The 19615-nt window shown below is 44.9% G+C and overlaps 1 protein-coding gene across 7 annotated transcripts in view; it reads right to left on the bottom strand.

Annotated features, from left to right (window-relative positions):
* The window catches only part of Epn2 (epsin 2), a 66050-nt gene extending 47275 nt beyond the window's left edge, over nucleotides 1–18775 (bottom strand). For 4 of the 7 annotated variants that reach the window (XM_051180455.1, XM_051180459.1, XM_051180461.1 and 1 more), the window contains exon 1: nucleotides 18628–18774. The gene's annotated coding sequence lies outside the window, so the exon portion shown is untranslated. Of the gene's footprint in view, nucleotides 1–17501; nucleotides 17830–17900; nucleotides 18423–18627 lie in introns of those variants that run through there. The other 3 variants (XM_051180460.1, XM_051180457.1, XM_051180456.1) reach the window with 3 other exon arrangements.
* Between the last annotated feature and the right edge of the window lie 840 nt (nucleotides 18776–19615).

Raw genomic sequence — 19615 nt, 5'->3', positions numbered from 1 at the left:
ATACAGACAGCCCTTCAACATGCAATAATATGCTCAGCTCAATTTCAGAAAAAAGCAAATTAGCACTATATTGTAATACTGTTTACACTTGTCAGGTTGGCAGGAATCTAATCATGTGACTACACCTGAGGCTGGTAAAGCTGTGGGGGAAATGAACAGCCACGCTGCTATTGGGAAGGCAATGTGGACAGTCTGGAGAAAAACTGGGCCATCTGTCAAATGCCTCAGCAGGTAAAGATGCCTGCCACCAGGCTTGATTGTCTGAGTTAAATACCTAGAACCTACACAGTACAAAAAGAGAAGCAACTCCCAAGTTGTCTTCTATCCCCCACAGATACAATCAATAAATGTAAAAATAATAATCAATAATAACTGAATAAATAAGGTGGAAAGTGAGAGAAAGACACCAGGTGCTGACCTCTAGCCTCCCTAAGCACATGAGCACACATGAGCACACATGAGCAAATAACCATGAGTGAGCATGAGAGCACCGATACACCCTTACTCCTATCTCATCTCTGTGAGCTTCAGGCTATCCAGGGCTACATAGCGAGACCCTGTCCCAAACATACAACAGGGGAGGGAGGGGCAGATGGAGAGGGAGAGAATGTTGAGGTTTATAAACAATATGCTATCTTTACTTAATAAAAAGGGGGAAAGAGCTGGGCTTAGTGGCACAAACACATCTTTAATCCCAACACTCAGGAGGCAGAGAGGCATTCGGATCTCTGTGGGATGAGGCAGCCAGGGATACTCAGTGATATCCTGACTCCAAACAAGTAAAAGAATAAGGAACCCACACAAGTATATCATATTTACATGGACACTACTGGAAGAATACTACACTACCAAGTAGTTCCAAGGAAAATGGCAAGGCAGAACACAAGTGACCAACAGTGAAGGGAAATACTTTCTAAAGGATCCCTTTTTAAATGACATTTATTTACTGATTTGGCAGGCACACAAGCCACAAGTGCATGCGTACAAGTCAGAGGACAACTTACAAGTGCTTTTACCCACTCAGCTACCTCACCCGCCTTCTGATGTATTTTAATAATCTATCATTTTAGAACTGAGCATTTCATTTTAAAAAAAAAATTAAAGTCCTATCTTTTTGTTTGTTTTTGAGACAGGGTTTCTCTGTGTAGCCCTGGCTGTCCTGGAACTCTAGGTTGGCTATGAATGCAGATCTGCCTGCCTCTGACTCTGCCTGCTGAGTGTTGGGACTAAAGTCATGCACCACCACCACTTGACTCCATGTTTTCTTGTTTTTTATTTAAAAAAGAAATGCCAGAGTCACACCAAAACCTTTACCTAACAAAACCTAGATGCCAGATCCTAAGGTAATCTCTGCACCCTGCTGTGAAGAAAAAGCTAGGCACCAACAATGACCAACCAGCCAGGGCAAGGAATCCAGGCCTTCCTAAGCCTGTCTGCCCCCTCTTCCCTTGGTGAGGTTCCCCTCCAAGCCCTTCCAGCTTCACATTCAGTGGTTTCCTTGCAGTCCACTACAGTCTGTCTTCCCTCTGTAAACCCATGCACAAACTCTCCCCAATGCATATCCTAAGTAGGTCTGCGTCCCATCACAAGGTCACATCAGGTTAAGCCATTCATGAACCAGGTCTTGCCTACTACATATCTATCCCTTATGAGGCCTGGGTACAAAACTGAAGGATGCAAACCAAACAGACACTGCCTACCTCTCCAAGAGCTCAGTAAACACAGCATATCAGGAAGCAGACAGGACAGCAAGGACAACCAGGTTATCCTTCCTTTGGGCAGATGGGGAGGGGCTGCTACCAAGGGCTTATCTGTGAATACAAAGCCATCCCCACCTCAGGCACCCCTTAGGGAAAACCCCTATGATCAACAAACAAACCTAAGTGGCCTAAGGCTCACAGGATGGTACGTCATCAAGCTACTGTTCTCAGTCACCATAAACCACAACAAAATCATGTTTCCACATCTCCCACCAGAGGAGAAAACCTCAGACCAAGCTGTTCCAAACTGTTTCCAAGGGCCTCAGAGGGCAGAGAGTAGCCACAGACTGCGCTTTCCTACTAAGGAGGATATTTACTTCCCCTTTCTGGGCTCTAGATTGATTTTTTTTCCCTAAATAAACTTTTATGAAGCTTGTTTATTATAGATTTTATATGTCTAATAAAAGTTTTTCAAAATAGTCAATGGGCTTCCAAATGTACCTTTTGCTGGACACACTGTCCACAAGTGCCTGTCACCTTCCTGCTGGTCAGTCTTGGGGAAGATCAACATCTCTACACTGGAAGTGGTTCTGTGACTACCCTGGTGGGCCTAGAACCAGTGAACAGTAAATCCAGGATTTTCCCAGGAATTCACACAACTCTGATCTATCCACATGCAGAATGAATGCCAAGGACCCCAGAAGGAAATGTCATGGAGAGGCTTGGTTGGCCCAGAGCCTGTTCCAGCTAGCTCCCTGCTGACACCACAGTTAGCCTCAGGCAAACACATTTCCTAAGCAACAGGTCAGTTTCCTTCTGAGGACTCCTGCTTTTTTGTTTGTTTGTTTTAAGAAAAGAAAAAGACAAGTAGAAAGGACCAACCCCTGTCATCAAGCCAACCCAATGTTGCTCTTACTTGGGACTGGAAAGTCTTTGGATGCACTAGGTACTATGTGGCGAGTAACCCTTTCCTTCATACTATGGAGACAGAAAAAATGAGGCCCTGTGACTACTCAGTAACCCTACCCAAAGAGCCAGTGTGCCACATTCTAGAAGCCTCCAAAAAGCGTGCAGCAGTGCCAACAGTCTGGTTCTACAACCCAGCCTTCATCCTCCCACCCTGCTGCTCTTCCTCCACAGCTGACAAGACTTTGGGTCAGGTTCTACTTCAGCCTTCCTTATAGGATATACTTTCAAATGTCCCAGATAATCATTGGGAGCTCATAAAATGATACCACAAAATATGATACTTTGGCATGCCGAGCACTTAGAACTGAAGGGCAGTGGATGACTTCAGAACCCAGAGCCATCTGTCTCATCCCTTCTTGTCTTTGTCTCTTTCCCAGAGTAAGTCATAGAAAATAGGATCCTCTTTCCCAAGTCAGGTCACAAAAACGAACCCCTTCTTCCCAACCAGGAGGCCACGATCGGTCTGACCCCTTCCCTACTACCACTACTTTGTCAAGAAGCTAGCCATACAGAAAATTTGATTTACCTTATCCAACAGAGGATCCTGTCCTGAATCTTGGACCAAGAAATGCCATGACTGAGAGAGCAGGGGAAAAGCAGAGATAGGTCTCATTGGTTTCACTACATACATCGGTCTTTACTACATACAAAGACCATACCCTTTCTATCTGACCCCCAGGTCTGCTAAAATAGACACACTCCAGTCATTCTGAAAGCTCTTTGGCACTTAAAATGATGATTGCAGAAGTCAGCTACACTTTTATGAGGGGGGTTCTTTCATTTTTCCTGCACAAAAGGGATCAGATTAGTTGCAAAGACCATGAGTTTTTTTAAAGGGATTTTTGTTCTTGTTCTGTTTAAAAGGTTCTGCTTCAGTTTTGGGTTTTTTTTTTTTGTTTTTTTTTGTTTGTTTGTTTGTTTGTTTTTGTTTTTTGTTTTGTTTTATTTTTTGAGACCTGCCTGGTCTTCTCCTGTAACCTAGACAGGTCTCAAAATTGATATGCACCTGGGTGTGATGGCACATGCCTTTAATCCAGAGAGATAGCTCTATAATCAAGAGCACTAGCTGCTCTTGCAAAGGGCCACAGCACCCATATGGCAGCTCACACCTGTCCTTACCTCCAGTTTCTGAGAATCCAACATCTTCTTCTGGCCTCCTCGACACCAGACAGACAAACAACACAGGCAAAACATCCATACATAGGAAGTACAAACAAAAATCTTTGCTTTTGTTTTGTATTTTGAGGCAGGGTTTCTCTGTGTAGTAGCTCTGGTTTTCCTGGAATTCACTCTGTAGCCCAGGCTGGCCTCTGCCTCCCAAGTGCTGGGATTAAAGGTGTGTGCCACCTCCTCCCCAAAAAAGAATTCTTTTAATTTAAAGAAAAAAAAAAAAAAAAAAAAAAAGATGCAGACTAGAAAAAGGGTATGAAAATGACCTTAACTGATCCTCCTGCCTCATCCTACTGAGATGACACGTTCGAGGGTTACAGACTGTGTTTTCAATGAGTTCCTGTCTCAAAACAAACACATACATGGTAGCACAAATCTGTAATTCCAGCACGAGGAAGGCAGAAGCAAGAGAATTAGGAGTGCAAGGTCGTGTCGACTACAAGTTCAAAGCCAACCTGGACTACAAGATGCTACCTTGAAAGCCAAAAAGTATATAAAGCAGAAGTTGAGGATGAACATTAGCACTTACAAAAAAACAATCTCCCCAGCCAGCATCTCTGACCAAATCCAACAAAAGCACTACCCACAAGGTTAAAGAATACTATAAAAGGGAAAACCAGACTAACAAAAATGGAGGGGAAAGACAGACTTTACAAAAAAGCAAGGTTAGAAATCAAAGGCCAAATGACAAATGACTGACTCTGAACTGAGCTTCCTAGAAGCTTCACGTCAAGTGGATTCACACTGTGTACACATGAAAACCCAATCAGATTCATGGGTGATTTTCCTTATCCTGGTGCCTGAGATAAATGAGCTTTTTAACCCTCCAAAAATGGACACATGGTCTGATGTGCTCCCCAACTTTAGGAATGGAACTGAGTCCCCAGAGACAGAGCATGGGGCTTCTCTGTCTCCTACTATCAGCACAATGCTGCCCAGTAACTCCTATGGGAGAGAAGTGCCCAGCATGTAGACCATCCCATCACACCCACTCAGCACACATGGAGCTGACAAGGACCCAGTATACAGACCCGGAAAACACAAACCGAAAACCTTGTGGGATAAAGGCACTGCCTTGGTTCCCCTAAAACACAAGAGCAGGGCAAAGTCTGAAGCAGCTGAGCATGTCCTCCATCCCAGTGCTGAGAAGGTCCTCTACTCATCCTAACCCACAGCTGTGGCTGAGCCAGAGAAGGGGAGAGACTTCCTACCAGAGGAGCAATATGTTCAGCAGTCCTCGGCTAACAAAAAACAGCCCAAAGACGCCTGCACCCCATGCACTGCTATGCATTTTTATGCACACCACACTTCAAACACAAGTTCCTCCAAAATGTGTAGAAGTAAACAGAGACCACTCCCTATCCTCTCACATGTGCCACTTTCTTCTTGATCCATGCATCCTACCATCACATTTCAAATTAAGCAACATGTTAAATTAAAATAACAACTATCTACAATAGCCAAAATTAACACCTCAAATAACTATCAACAGGAAGGTAAACAAGTCGTCATCTACCCATACAGAGATTACTCAATAATAATAGCAATAAAGTGCTGATCCATGCTCCAACATGAAAAAACCTGGAAACAGGCCAACCAAAAGGCCACATGATATAAGAGCTAGGCACAGGGAATGTTTGAATCAGGCAAACCAGAGTTAGAAAACAACTCAGTGACTGGGCAGGGTGTTTGCAAGCCTCTATCCCCAGTCCAACATGGTTACAATGGTAAATTTTATAAGTACTCTACAGTAACAAATTTAAAACAGCAATACTCTTATTAATGTTTTGCCTTAACAGAAGTGATAACCAAATTCAACCCAAATCATTATTTTTGTATAGAGATAATCATTATTTCACAACTAGAAAAAGTCAGCTTTGAACATGGAGCATATAAAACTCTGCATTAGAGCAAGGCATGGTGGCACACACCTTTTATCACAGCACAGAGCTCTGAGTTTGAGGCCAGCCTGGTAGCATCAGGCAAGGCTACACAAATAAAACCAGTGTCAAAAAGAAAAAAAGACAGAAAGAAAGAAAGAAAGAAAGAAAGAGAAAGGGAGTGACAGAGGGAGGGAGGACAAAAAAAAAAAAAAAAAAAAAATCCAACATTAACTAAGCGTGGTGGCATAGAACTTATCTAGAACTCACTATGTAGACCAGGCAGGTCCTGAACTCTCAGAGTTCTGCCTGCCTCTGCTTCCTGAGTGCTGGGATTAGAGACATTTCCCGGCTAGTCAGAGCTACCACAGTAATACCCTGTGTCAAAATTTAAAATAAAAACGTGGCTAGAGTGATGGCTTAGTGGCTAAGATCACTAGTTTTTCTTCCAGAGAGCCCGGTTTGGCCAGCTCACAATCACCTGGGACTGGAGTCCAAGATCTGACATCCTCTTCTGGCTTACAGGGGCACTGCACACAGTTGATGCAAAGACATATATGTAAGCAAAATACCCATACACAAAAAATAATAAAGTCTAAAATGATAGTAACAAATAAATAAATAGAACTGGCCATGAGCATATGCCTTTAACCTCAGGACTACAGACACCAAAAAAGGTGAATCTCTATGAATCTGATCTACATACTGAGTTCTAAGACAGCCAGGACCACATAGAGAAAAGAAAAAAAATGAATAAATAAGCAAAATTTTGGCAGGTGGTAGTGGTGCACTTCTTTAATCCCAGCATTTGGGAGACAGAGGCAGTCAGCTCTCTAGGAGTTTGAGGCCTGCCTGGTCTACAAAGTGCCAGGACAGCCAGAGATATCAGCCAGAGAAACCGTCTTGAAAACCAAACAACAACAAAAATAAAAAGAATTCGCAGCCCAGCATTGGTAGCACAGAGACAGGTGATCTCTGAGTCCAAGACCTACCTAGTCTACAGAGCAAGTTCCAGTTCAGCCAGGGCCACACAGAGACACCCTGGGAGAGGGGGGTTAAGAATTTTAAACAGGCCCATAGTGGAAACTGGGTATGGTTGTTCACACTTATAAACCCAGTTGAAGCTGAGTGTTTGCCTGAGTCACAGGCAAGAAGAATAAACCCTGTCTCAAATAAAAGTTACCTAATAAGTCTGCAGAAAATCCAAATCCATTAAAAAAATATACAACTAAACCATTATCAATAAAGTTTGGGGTTTGCTTTAGAATAATACATTGGAGGAATCTAGATTTAAAATGTTGAAGTTGACTGATGAGTTTCACTACATTATGCTGTTTTCCCTATGTAAGACCATACTAGACTCCTTTAATATAGGTGACAATGTTGTAGCTGGGACAATAGATGAAGCCACTGGCAGTGGGTCCAAGATCTAACACTAGTGCACAAACTGACTTAGTGGAGCCCATTCTATACGAAGAGATACCTTGCTCAGCCTAGACACAGGGTGTGGGGGTGGAGAGGAGCCTTGGTCCTGTCTCAAGGTGATGATAGGACAGGCTTAGTAGACTTCCTAGGGGAGGCCTTACCCTCTCTTTTGAGCATATGGGAGGAGGGAAGAAGTAGAGATGGGGAGTCAGGAGGAGAGGAGGGAGGGAGAACAGAGATTGAAATGTGAAAAATAAATTAATTTTTTAAAATTACAGTTTTCCATTTACTGAATCCTCTATAATGAAACCAAGTTTATAACAAAGTTTCTGGATTATCTAAATGGATAGATAAAAGCATCAAGTACCCTTAGATGTCAAATGCCAAGGGTTCTTGCCAATGTCCCCACCCTGAGCAAAGAGTTCAGTTACTTAATGCTTATCCCTCTATAGGAGACCCTTCAGAAGAAAATCAAAGTTCCAATTCAGATTGCCAAGGGGGAATACAGGGAAGTGGCTAGCTTAAACCCTCTAGAGGCCTGTTGAAATTTGAGTTATCAGCTAGGTCCAGGCAATGTCTGGACACAAGGGGATCTTTGCCGGAAATGCCTTTAACAAGAGCTCCAGAAACAGCCCTTCAAAACAATATAAACAGATAGACCTCCAGCCTGGGGACTGAAGGGAAACAGACCCCACCCCCACATGCAATAGTACCCTGATAACGTTTTTGCCCATTCTTTTGATTCTCTTCCTTTCTCTTTAGAACTAGTCTTACAAGGAAGGCAGTCTACTAGTCTACTAGTTTCCTGTGGCATTCCCAGTATCTAGGAGAGTGCTTGGCACCAACATGACTGACCACAGGCTTTGTGTAACTTTGACTTCTGATAGAAATGGCTCCAGAAGTACCTTATAAGGACTCGCTTTTCATGAACTCCAAGCATGGTACCCAGAGGAAGGTACCAGAATATACTACAGACTACAGTTGGGTGCCAAAAAAGGAGGAGATGAGAAACCCAGAGTCATAGCACAAACAATACCATCTAAAATAGCATCAGAGACAGACAGAACACAGGGCCTTGGGTCAGGAGGATGTGGAACAGTGGGTGCCAGGTAGAAAGAGAAGGAGAGACTTTGGGACAAGAGTGTAGGGACAGGAAATGAGGTCAAGTGCAGAAGGTGAAGAGAAGAGCTGAAACAAGAAGGTATTGGCAAACTCACCCACCTCAAACAGAGAACACTGTCATAACTGGCCCTGATGAGTTCTTGTGTTCCCAGAGTGGGAGAACAAGCAGAGAAAGAAAATGAGTGGGCACCATGGGAGAGCTGGGGCCTATAGAGAACTGGCACTCACAAGCCCCATCTAGAGATGGCGCCCACACTGGCTCTGACCCATTGTTGCCAAGCAACAGTGCAGCCTCCAACTGCTGAGTGTCCTGATTTGTCCATGAACCTGCAAATGTGGAAAGCTGCACAGGATCTGATTTTGATGGCAACTATAGTGGACAATTAATGACCTCCCAAAGACCTAATCCCAAAGACCCACATCCTAGTCCAAGATCCTGTTACATGCTATATTACTCTAGATAGGGAAAGACACTGAATCACCCAATGGGTCAAATAGAAACATACCTGTTGTGGAGGAGGAAGGCAACTGAGGCAGGGTCACCCTGACGCTATGAAACGGTCAGAATGATCACAGCTGGCCATGAGCAAAGAAACATGGAAGGTCTATAGCTGGACAAGGTAAGGAAGGGGTTCTCTTCCTTGGCTGCCCCAGTTCACATTAGGACCATCAACACTGTGGCCTGAACCCTCAAGACAGCCAGCAACCTGAGGTAGCACCTAAAAGAAACACTATACATAGAGCCAAGCCAACTCTCACTGTGGTCCAATCCTCCCCAACAGCTTTCCTCTTGTCCATACCAAGAACCGCGGGCCAGAATCGTCCCATGTCCCTGATACCCTGAACCCAGTCAGGTGCAGTACCTCTCCGAAGACACTTGTCTCAAGCTTACCAGAAAGCTCATTATTTTCACCACATGGCCATAAAATTCTCCAGGGATTTCTAGAAAACACAACTGTTTTAAGTGTGGGCATTCAATCCCAAAGGACCATTCGTGTCATGTCAGCACCAGCCCATGATAAAACTCATTTTGACCCTGGGAACCCAGCCTGGAAAACAGGGTGGGACAGGAACTCTTTCAAGCCCCACCCTTCTCACTGCCACTGAACAGAGTGCCACTGTCAGGTGCTCTGGGAGAAGCCTCAGGTCCTTGGGCCCAGTTGCCACCTGGCAGCACCTGAGCAAGATAGCACTTTGGCTGATCTTAACAACACAGCAACCCATTTCAACTAGCTCCATTGCTTTCAGCAGAGAGGGCTGCTCAGGTAAGGAAGGGGGTGGAAGACCTTCAGCACTGCCCACTCACCACACCAAGACTGAGGACCATGCCAGTCCAATCGTATCCAGTTTCTGCCAGGCCTGCCTAGGCCTTCCTCCTCCACTCAACCGGACGCCAGGTCCCTAGCCCTCTGCACTGCACAGCACCATTGGCCCTGCTCTTCTCCTCTATTCCCAAGACTCCAAACTTTCAACATCCAACTTGCAGCTGGCTTCCTCTGATGCTTGTCTGACCCTTGGATTCCACCACTTTCACTTTCCTACCTGTTGATTGACCCAATGCCAACATTTCTCACTCTGTCAAGAGCCAACATCTACAGACCCAAAGATATGCAGGCAGGGACTTAAATTTCATTCACTCACTCATGTATCCCAGGCCAGGAAACATAGTACTTGTGTGTAAGAAGCATCAAATAGGGGCATGAATTGAACTATCTTTTTGTCTAGCACACCATAAATGTTAAGAAATTCATTAAATACATTAGATTAAAAACCTTACTTGTTATTTTTTACTAGTAACATTAAATATCAAAGTTATAAACTCTTTTGTACAACTGTCTTGAACGAACTTATAAAAATATATAATTTGGGGGCTGGATAGACAGCTCAGTGGTTAAGAATACTGGTCAATCTTCCAGAGGACTGGGGTTCAATTCCCAGCACCCACAGGCAGCTTACAACTGTCTGTAACTCCTGTTCTAGGGTACCTGACACCTTCATGCAGACACACATGCAGGCAACAACACCAATGCACATAAATTCTTAAATACGTATGATTTGCCACACATGATCACACACACCTCTAAACCCTGAGCTTTCAAGGCTGAGGCAAGATAATCACAAGTTCACAAGTTTTAGGCCAATCTAAGCTATATATAGTAAGACTTTACCGTAAAAAGAAAAAAAAAAAAAGCAGGGAGGAGATAAAAAGAATTACAGTTTACATTCTGCAAATATTGAATCTGGCTAGGTGGCTCATTGGTTAAGAGAACTGGCTGCTCTTTTCAGGAGACTCAGGTTCAATCCCATCACCCATATGACAGCTAACAACTCTTAACAACAGCTCCAAGAGATCTGACACCTTCCTCTGGTCTCCAGTGGCACCAGGCAAACACAAGGTACATAAATATAGAAGCAGACAAAATAGCCATATAATATAAAATAAATAAACAAATTTTGCAAATATTGCCTGCTGAAATCATTAAAGCAATCTGGAGTATGCGAAGGAGCCCTTAATGTTGAGATAAGAACCGGCTCTGCCTGCTCCTTGCCTGGCCTAGGGCTCAGGTGGAAGGGATTACCCAAGAGATCACCTCTCCCTCCTCCTGCACTTACTTTCTTTACCCTTTGCTAAACTACCCACTTCTCCAAGGTGGCTTAGAGACTATCTTCCTTTCTCCATCTGCCCCACCACTTTTCTGTAGCCCATTCCCAGTGACTAAGAGAGCTCAGGGCTCACTACTCACATCATCTTTAACAAACAGGCTTCCTCTTTCTCTCTAGCTCCCATTTCCTGGAATCTTCCAGGCCCTGATACTCCCAGAGGCTCCCCGTGAGTACAGGGCTCAGCTCTCTATCCATACAATTAGAATTGTCTGAGCACTTCTAAAAGTCACTGGTCCTTCCCTGATTAGTCTGGAAGAAGCCCCATCAGATACATTAAAAAAAAAAAAAAAAAAAAAAAAAAAAAAAAGCTTTCCAGACTTGTAGGTGTACCAGGAATAAGAACTCCTGAGGCATCAAATCCCAACTCTTTAGCTACAAAATGTCCTCACCAGCAACAGAGCACACAACCAAGGTGCATACACAGGGCACCACAACCAAGCCCATTTGAGGAATCCAATCCTACTGATGCCATGGGAAATGCATTCCCATTTGCTTTGTAATGTTCCTTGCCCTTCAGGCCCACCTAACTCTTCTAGATTTTTTTATTTTTAATTCTGTATTCTTTTTTTAAATGATTTATTTATTTTTATCTGCATTGGTGTTTTGTCTGCATGTTATAAGGATGTGTGTATGAGGATGTAGGATCCCCTAGAACTGTACTTACAGACAGCTGTGAGCTGCCATGTGGGTGCTGGGAATTGAACCTGGGGCCTCTGGAATAACAACCAGTGCTCTTAACCACTGAGCCATCTCTCCAGTCCCATATTCTACATTCTTAGCCTCCTGACAAAAATCACAATCCCAGTTCACATACTGCTGGCTTCTAACTTTCTCACAAATGTTAACTTAGTCCTCTTGGTCAGACTTAAAAAAAAAAAAAATTCATTTATACCCATCAATCTGACTCCAGATTTCAAATATCCTGCCTACTGTTACAAACTGTCTTTCAAATGTTCATACCACCGCACCTCTTGGTTGCTACTCAGAAGGTAGTATATTTTTTTTTTCCTGAGTAGTGTGATGAGGTGAACTATTTCCATAAAAATGACTTCGTAAAATTTCAAAATCAGACCAGTATCAGACTAAATTCAAGCACTTAACATAGCCAAGCTCCCTTTCCCAGACTGAGAGCACTGAATCGGTGAAATGCCACTCTCAGGATTGCTATTAGGGAACAACAAATTCATTGAAATACACAGCACATCTCAGGGAGAGAGAGAAAAAAACAATATGGCTAAGTTGGACACAAGCGGCTGTAAAGTATCAGCTGGAGTGATGGCTCAGTGGACACAAACACGCTCTACTATCATGAGAACTCAACTCCAGAATCCATGTAAAAAGCTGAGGATAGTGAGTACAGATAGAAGATCCTTTTTCAAGACAAGGTATAGAGCAACAAAGAGACAGCTACAAAGTCCTGCTCTGGCCTCCATATGCTTTCCCACCAGCATATCACATGAAGTACCACACCCCCACCCACACACATAGTAGTCACCCCACAAACACATCATAGACAACACACACACAACAAAATGCCACTCATTGAGAGGAGTGGTACAGGTTGCCAAACCCTTCTGAGTCTTGGGTTTGTTTTTTTTTTTTTTTTTCAAAATACAAGAGAAACGGGAAAAATTATTTTTTTTCTCTCTCAAACTCTAAACACCAAAGAATGTTAAATCAATCTTAATTTCATGACTTTCATTAATTAATAACACTGGGACTCAGGGGTTCTGCCTAGATAGACCAACAACCACCTCTCCAAGCTGTATTCCTAAAAGGCCTAAACAGCATCATGCCAGCCATGTAGGGATGATGAACCTGTTTTTCCAACAGGATCTAGAATTTACTGCCATTCTGAAGGCCACTGCCATCTCACATAAAGAAAATGATCCAACTAACTCACATAAGGAAAATACCTGTGACCATAATCCAAATCATGATCAGGAAAAAAACAAAGAACAGTTCTCAACACAAATTCCTTTCCAAATACCACACAGCCATTTTCAAGAGCAATATTTAGAAACATTCTGAGTTTCCTCTGCACGGCCAACTGGTGCTAGACACCTCACATACCTTCTCTTTCAATCCTCAGGCAGGGTTCCAAAGACTAGTCCCCAAACCAGGGCATGAGTTATATACAGACAGTGGTTAAAAATGGACATTCTGTGAGCTGATAGATGACTCAAGAGATAAAAGCACTTACCACCACGCCTGATAACCTGAGTTGTAGCCCCAGAACCCACATGGTAGAAAAGAACTGACTCCTCCAAGTCCTCTAACCACCCCCCCACACACACAAACACACACTATGGTGTGTGCACAGAAACAAGTAAGTAGATAGGTGGGTGGGTGGATGATGGGGGCTATAGAGACAGCTTAACAGTTAAGGGAAACACTTGATGCTCTCCCAAAAGATCTGAGTTGGGATTCCAGCACCCATTGCCTGGTAGCTCACAACCACCTATCACTACAGCTCCACAGGATTCAATGCCCTCTTCTGGCTACTGTGATAGCCCACATAGCACATATACAAACACAAACACAAGATGAATTTATATAAAGTGTGCGAGTGCACATGTATATATTTTTTTTGACTTTTTTTTTTTTTTTTTTTTTGAGCCTGCCTGTCCTGGAACTTGCTTTGTAGACCAGGTTGGCCTCAAACTCACAAAGATCTGCCTGCCTCTGCCTCTCAGAATACTGGGACTAAAGGTGTTCATCACCACTGCCCAGGCACACACTTGCTTTTAAGAAAATAGTAATATCTGGGCATGATGACCCACTCAGGAGGCAGAGACAAGTGAATCTCCAAGTTAAGAGGCCAGCCAGCAAGTTCCAAGACAACCAGGACTACATGGTGAGACTAAAGTCTCTAAAGTCAAACAAAACTAATAAAATAAACATACTTTTAAAATACTTGAATGTACATTTCTCAAGGCTGTGTATGATATAGTTCAGTGGTGTACTGTTCTGTCTAGCATACTCAAAGCCCTACTGTGTTAAATTCCCAGCACCACATAAAATGGAGCATGGTGGCACATGCCTATAATCCCAGCATTTAGAAAGCAAAAGAAGGAGAATCATAATTTCAAAGTCATCCTTAACTACACATCAAATTCATGCCACCCTAGGCTACAAAGGACCATATCAAAAGAAGCACACACACACACACACACACACACACACACACACACACACACAGCGTTGTCAGGCTTTATCTACTGAATTAGAAACTCTGGAGCAGAACCTGGCAACCAGCTGAAACCAGCTCTCTAGGGAATCCTGATACACAGCAAATTAGAGTTGATGAGTGTCTTCCACGAAGTAGTCCTTGTTGGTCTCACTTTAGGGGCAGAGCCCTCACCCCACCCAGACAGAAGTCCACTATATCCCATAGCCAACCCCAAAGCAGTCTGCCACAAGGCTGTGGCAGTGAAACTATGCCATTAGATTCTCTCAGCCACTATGAGAGTGATGTGACAATGACATTACCTAAGAAGGGTGAGAGCACAGGAAGGACTCGGCCTGCATTCAGAAGTGATTAATTATAAATGCTTTTAAATTCACATCATGCATTAGCCCTAGATGGCCAGCCATCCCTCAGGAAGAGCTTGTTTCTCCCAACTCCATTTGTCAGCTGAGTTACATGACCAAGAGCTAAAGTCCCTCAGGACCAACTCCTTGCACTGCTTTGAACAGAGAAAGAGAGCTTGAGTTACCCATACTTTCTCTTGAACACCCTTAAATGCACACTGCCTGGACTAGGAAGAGGAACCACGAAAAGGCCTTTCTGAACCCAGGAACAAAGCCCAGTCCAGGGCCCAACAGAGCTAGGAAAGTCACCAGAAGAATCCAATGCACTCTAGGGAAGTACAGACCTGGCTCAAAGAAGCATGCTTTGCTTTTTTTTTTTTTTTTTTTTTTTTTTTAAATCAAACCTAAATAAAACATCTATCATATAAAGTAGCTCATTCAAATACTGACATTTGAATCATAGCACTTCCACATATCCTAAGGTTTGGACAAAGCAAGCCAGGAACTTTAATTCATTCACAATCCCCAGCCTTTCAAGGAATCAGGAAGGTATCCTCCTCTATGGGAGTTTTTACTAGGGTAGCTAGAGTAAACAGAACCCAGGACTGGAACTCACATACCAGTGTAAAGACCAACTGAGTCCTGCAGCTTAACCTAGCAGATCTCAGATCAAAGCTCTTCTGTTTTTAAAGACTGCTCAAAGAGCTTCAAGATTTTAGGACCTGAACTTTCTCAATCATCAGACTAAAAACAGGTGTGCCCAAACATACCTCTGGATAAAGTGGCTAAATATATACCTTACTGCAGATATTTGTTTCTCTATACTTTCTTTTCTAAATTTCTATTTTTAAGCACTATAAACAAACTAAGAAAGAAAATTCTAGATCACACATGGTGGCATATATCTTTAATCTCAATACTCAGGAGGCAAAGGCAGGTGGATCTCTGAGAGTTTGAGGCCAGCCTGGTCTGCAGATCAAGTTCCAAAACAGGCTCCAAAGCTACACAGAGAAACCTGGAGGGAGAGAGAGAGAAGGAGGGCGAGGGAGGGAGAGAGAGCAATGTGTGCTCTTTCACAGTATCCAAGATCAGTTCCCATTACCCATGTCTAGAAGCTCCTAGCTGCCCCTAACTCCAGCTCCAGATTATCCCACACCCCCTCTAGCCTCTAAGAGCACCGCACCTACATGCACATAGAAACACACACAAATAATAAAATAATAAACAATGACACAGATCTCTATCTTTTATCTAAGAAAGCTGGTCATGATGGCAAATGCTTTTAATCCCAGCACAAAGCCAAAGCCAGGCCAGCCAAAGCTATATATCCACTGACTGGCTTATCAGAAAGTTTGTCAATTTTCAAAAACTCAATCAGCTGGAGGGCTGGGAATATAACTCAATAGCAGAGTACTTTGCCAAAAATGTGTGAGGCCTTAAGTTCAATTCTCAACACTGCAGGAAAAAGAGAGAGAGAGATCAGCTGAACATTCATTTCATGATACAGCTGGGCCAACAGTAGTGGCTTATACCAGAGCAAGGGTAAACAGTAGAGCCTGTGGTCCAGAACCTCAAAACCTTTGTCCTGGCCAAAAGACTACTTATTACAGACCTTTACTGAATACTATTGTATGTCACGGACTGAACTGGGCCTTCAAAAAGTAAAGAAAGACAGGGCAACCATTGGTCTCAAAGATGTCAGTCTCAAAATGCCCAGAGTACTCTAACAGACTATGTGTGGTGAGGAGTCAGGAAAAGTAGAGGAAGGGCCCAAACATTGGTAGATGGCCAAGGCTTGACAGAGAAATTGCTTAAACCCAAATATACTTAAGTTCAAGGACCAGCAGACAAGGGCCAAGCATGGTAGCCCAGCCCAGGCAAGGGTGAGACAGGAGAATCAAATTCCAAGCCAACCTAGATAATACAGTGAAGCAGGCCCTTTGCAAAGGGTGTGTGTGTGTGTGTGTGTGTGTGTGTGTGTGTGTGTGAACAAGCCATTAAAATAAATCAGATTCTCCAAAACTTTTCAGCTACTTTCTCAGGACTCTTATCAGTCTCCACTCTTAGGAAATCCACTCCTCATCATGAAAGATTACATAAAAGGCGGCCATATTTCAACAGAGAGTTTCTACAGTGATGGGCCATTTTTCAAGACTATAAACACCATGCCAGGTGCAGTCACTTCCAAGCTTCAAATATATGGGCTGTAGAGAATGCTCAATGGTTATAGCACACACAGTTCTTTCAAAGAACCAGAGCTACAGCTCACAACCAAATGTAACTCCAGCTCCAGGGGATCCAACCCCCTATTCTGCACTCAAGGAGCACCATCACTCACAGGTGCACCTAACAAACACTTTTTTTTTTTAAAAGTTTCTCATTTCTTCTTTACCACATACCCTTCAGGGAAGAGAGTTCTCAACACAGCCCCCAATCCTTCCATCTCAGGACTTGGAAATCCAAATATCCCACAAAATTACACAAACTTGGTCCTGATCCAGCAACCTCATCTGGTACAGTACTTTGCAACTAATGTTTACAAAACAAGAGCCCACCCAGACAGTTACAGATAATTAGCCTACCTTTAAAACTAGAAAAACAGACTAAAGACATAAAAGCCTGAGTGTGGTGACCCACACCATTAATCCCTCCACCAAGGAGACAGAGGCAGGTGGATCTCTGAGTGTCAATGACAGACTAGACTATCTAGTAAGAGCCTGTCACAAAATATAACAAAAGCAAACATGCAAATAAATAAAAGATGAGACCTACAGGTGCTTCCCAACACAATCGTCAGTCACAAACATCCTTCAGAAGCAAACTGCAGTTCCTCCCATGTTCATTTAAATACAAATGAGAACTTCATTACCAACGAAATATAGATGGAAAGCTTAATTACCAACGCACAGCAGATCACTGCGGTGTGGATCCAGTGTCTACTGCTATCACTGTCTATCTAGAGTTACAAGATCACAAAGTTCCCGCTAAATCTTCATTATATTACATAATAACGCAGACGTCGATCATAGAAATTCACCTTATTCAGTCATTTCGATCCCTTCTTCCACAGGGTATTTTCTTGGGTGTGCAAAAGAATTCACACGTCTTTCTCATCTTTCCCTGCCAATTTTCTTATGTGAATGTTAAAAATAACAAGCAAGCAATTTGGAGGAATCCTCACCGTACCTTTAAAGAAACCCTTAAGTGCTGTGGAGTGTTCTGGAGATGAGGCTTCCAACTGTGACACTGACACCCTATCTCTGGATGACCTTGGGCAAACGAACGCACCTTTGGGCCTCAGTTCCCCTTGTCAAAAATCACAAGAATGGCTAAAGCCCATCCTTTCTCAAACAGACTTCAAATGCGCCCCAAGGCAGTACTAAAGTGAAGAGGCCGCGGGGAGGGACTGAGGCCCGAGACCGAGGAACAGACTTACACCGGCCGTGCTGGGGTTTCTAGGGAGCTCCGGCGGCCGGGCCCCCTGCAAAGCCGCTGGGCCAACTTCAGGTTGCAAACAAAAACCTGTTGGCCGGGACTCCTCCCAACGCGCTCGGCTCGCGCTCCGAGGGGAGCCGGCACACAGGAGAACGAGGGTCTCCCGGAAGAGGCCGGCCCCACGCGCGGTTCGCCCACCCGGACTCGCCCAACAGGGCCACCGGGTCTCTGCCATCCCACGCGGAACAAAAGGCATCTGGAGCCAGGCTCCGCCGCCCCCGTCCCCGCTGTGCTGTAGAGTGGGGGCCGGGAAGGGGAACCCAGTTCCCGGGGCGAGGATTGGGATATGGGAGCCCTCCCCCGACCCCCTGAACGAGGCCGGCCGGCTCCGACCGGGGCGAGGGGAGAGCCGGGGGAAGAGCACACTCTGGGGAGGGGCGGGGTTGCTCCAAACTGAAGGCTCCCGAGCTGAGGTGTGAGGCAAGGACAGGCGCCCAAACCGGGAGGCAGATGTCCTCCCAGCCCAGAGCGGGCTCAGGTGGGGCGGAGCCTGGTTGAGCAGTCCAGCCGGGTGGGGTCCGGCTGGCCGCACAGTGCACGCCCCGGCCGGCGACGGGGAAGCCGGAGCTCCAGGGACGTCCACGCACTGGAGGGAAGGAAGGTCCGCGCCCCGCCCCACCCCAGCTCCAGAGCTACCCCCCCACCAAGTCCCGCGAGTCTCGGCTCACCTCCGTTCCCGGCCCGCGCGTGTGCAAGGATGCAGCCGCCGGCAACGCTGGAGAGGCGGGAGCGACCCGAGCCCGTGCAGCGTTTGACACCCACACGCCAGCCAACATGGCGGCCGAGAGGGGGCGCGCCGGCGGCGAGCGCGCGCGCGCAAGCCCCTCCCCTCCGAGCGCCGATGCCCCGCCCTGTACCCACTGGCTCCGCCCTCTCCATGTCCTAGGCCCCGCCTCCACTCCTGTGCACCACGCCCACATATGCCCCTCAGGCCTCCTCTAAATAGCTCCTGCTATCACACAAACCCAAGCAAATTTTTGCAGTCCTAAATCAGAACCCTACACATTACCCCACCTCAACTATTCCCCAGGGCATACACACTATCCTAAACCTCAATCCACACTCCTCCCTTTGAGTCCACAAGCACAGGACCTCCCCTAGCCTATTCAGAACCACAGCCTCTTACTTAGTCTTTCCACTTCCACGTTTATTTAGCTACAAATGTGTTCACTTCATGAGGATCCACTTATACATACTACAATTTGTGTGCTTTTCCATGTGTGTGTTATATTTCAATAAAAATATTGTCCAGAACTTTCAGTAGACAACCCAAACTTGTAGAATCTACTGCCCTCTGAGTCGCCCGCGGCTCATGGGGACCCTGGAATTTAGCAATCTCAAGTGTTGGTCTGCAGTCTCACTCTTAGGCATCCAACAAAGTACTTCTACTTGCTAAGGAAAACTGCCTGCCAAGCTGAGAGCTGCACACAGAGACAGGCCAGAGCAGAGCCTTACACCAGACTGCAAGCAGAGCCCTGCCTTCCCTGAGGGAGTTTCTCAGAAGGGCCAGGACTACAGGATGAACCTCAAAGAAAATAGCAGAGCCCCCACAACAGGGTCTAGGACATGAATCAGAGCTCAAGGGGAGAGCTGAGGGCAATACTTTTTTTATTTTGTTTTGTTTTTCGAGACAGGGCTTTTCAGTGTAGTCCCAGC

Source organism: Phodopus roborovskii, unplaced genomic scaffold, assembly GCF_943737965.1.
Source record: "Phodopus roborovskii unplaced genomic scaffold, PHOROB, whole genome shotgun sequence".
NCBI lineage: Eukaryota > Metazoa > Chordata > Mammalia > Rodentia > Cricetidae > Phodopus > Phodopus roborovskii.
This window is presented reverse-complemented; position numbering and strand designations above follow the sequence as displayed.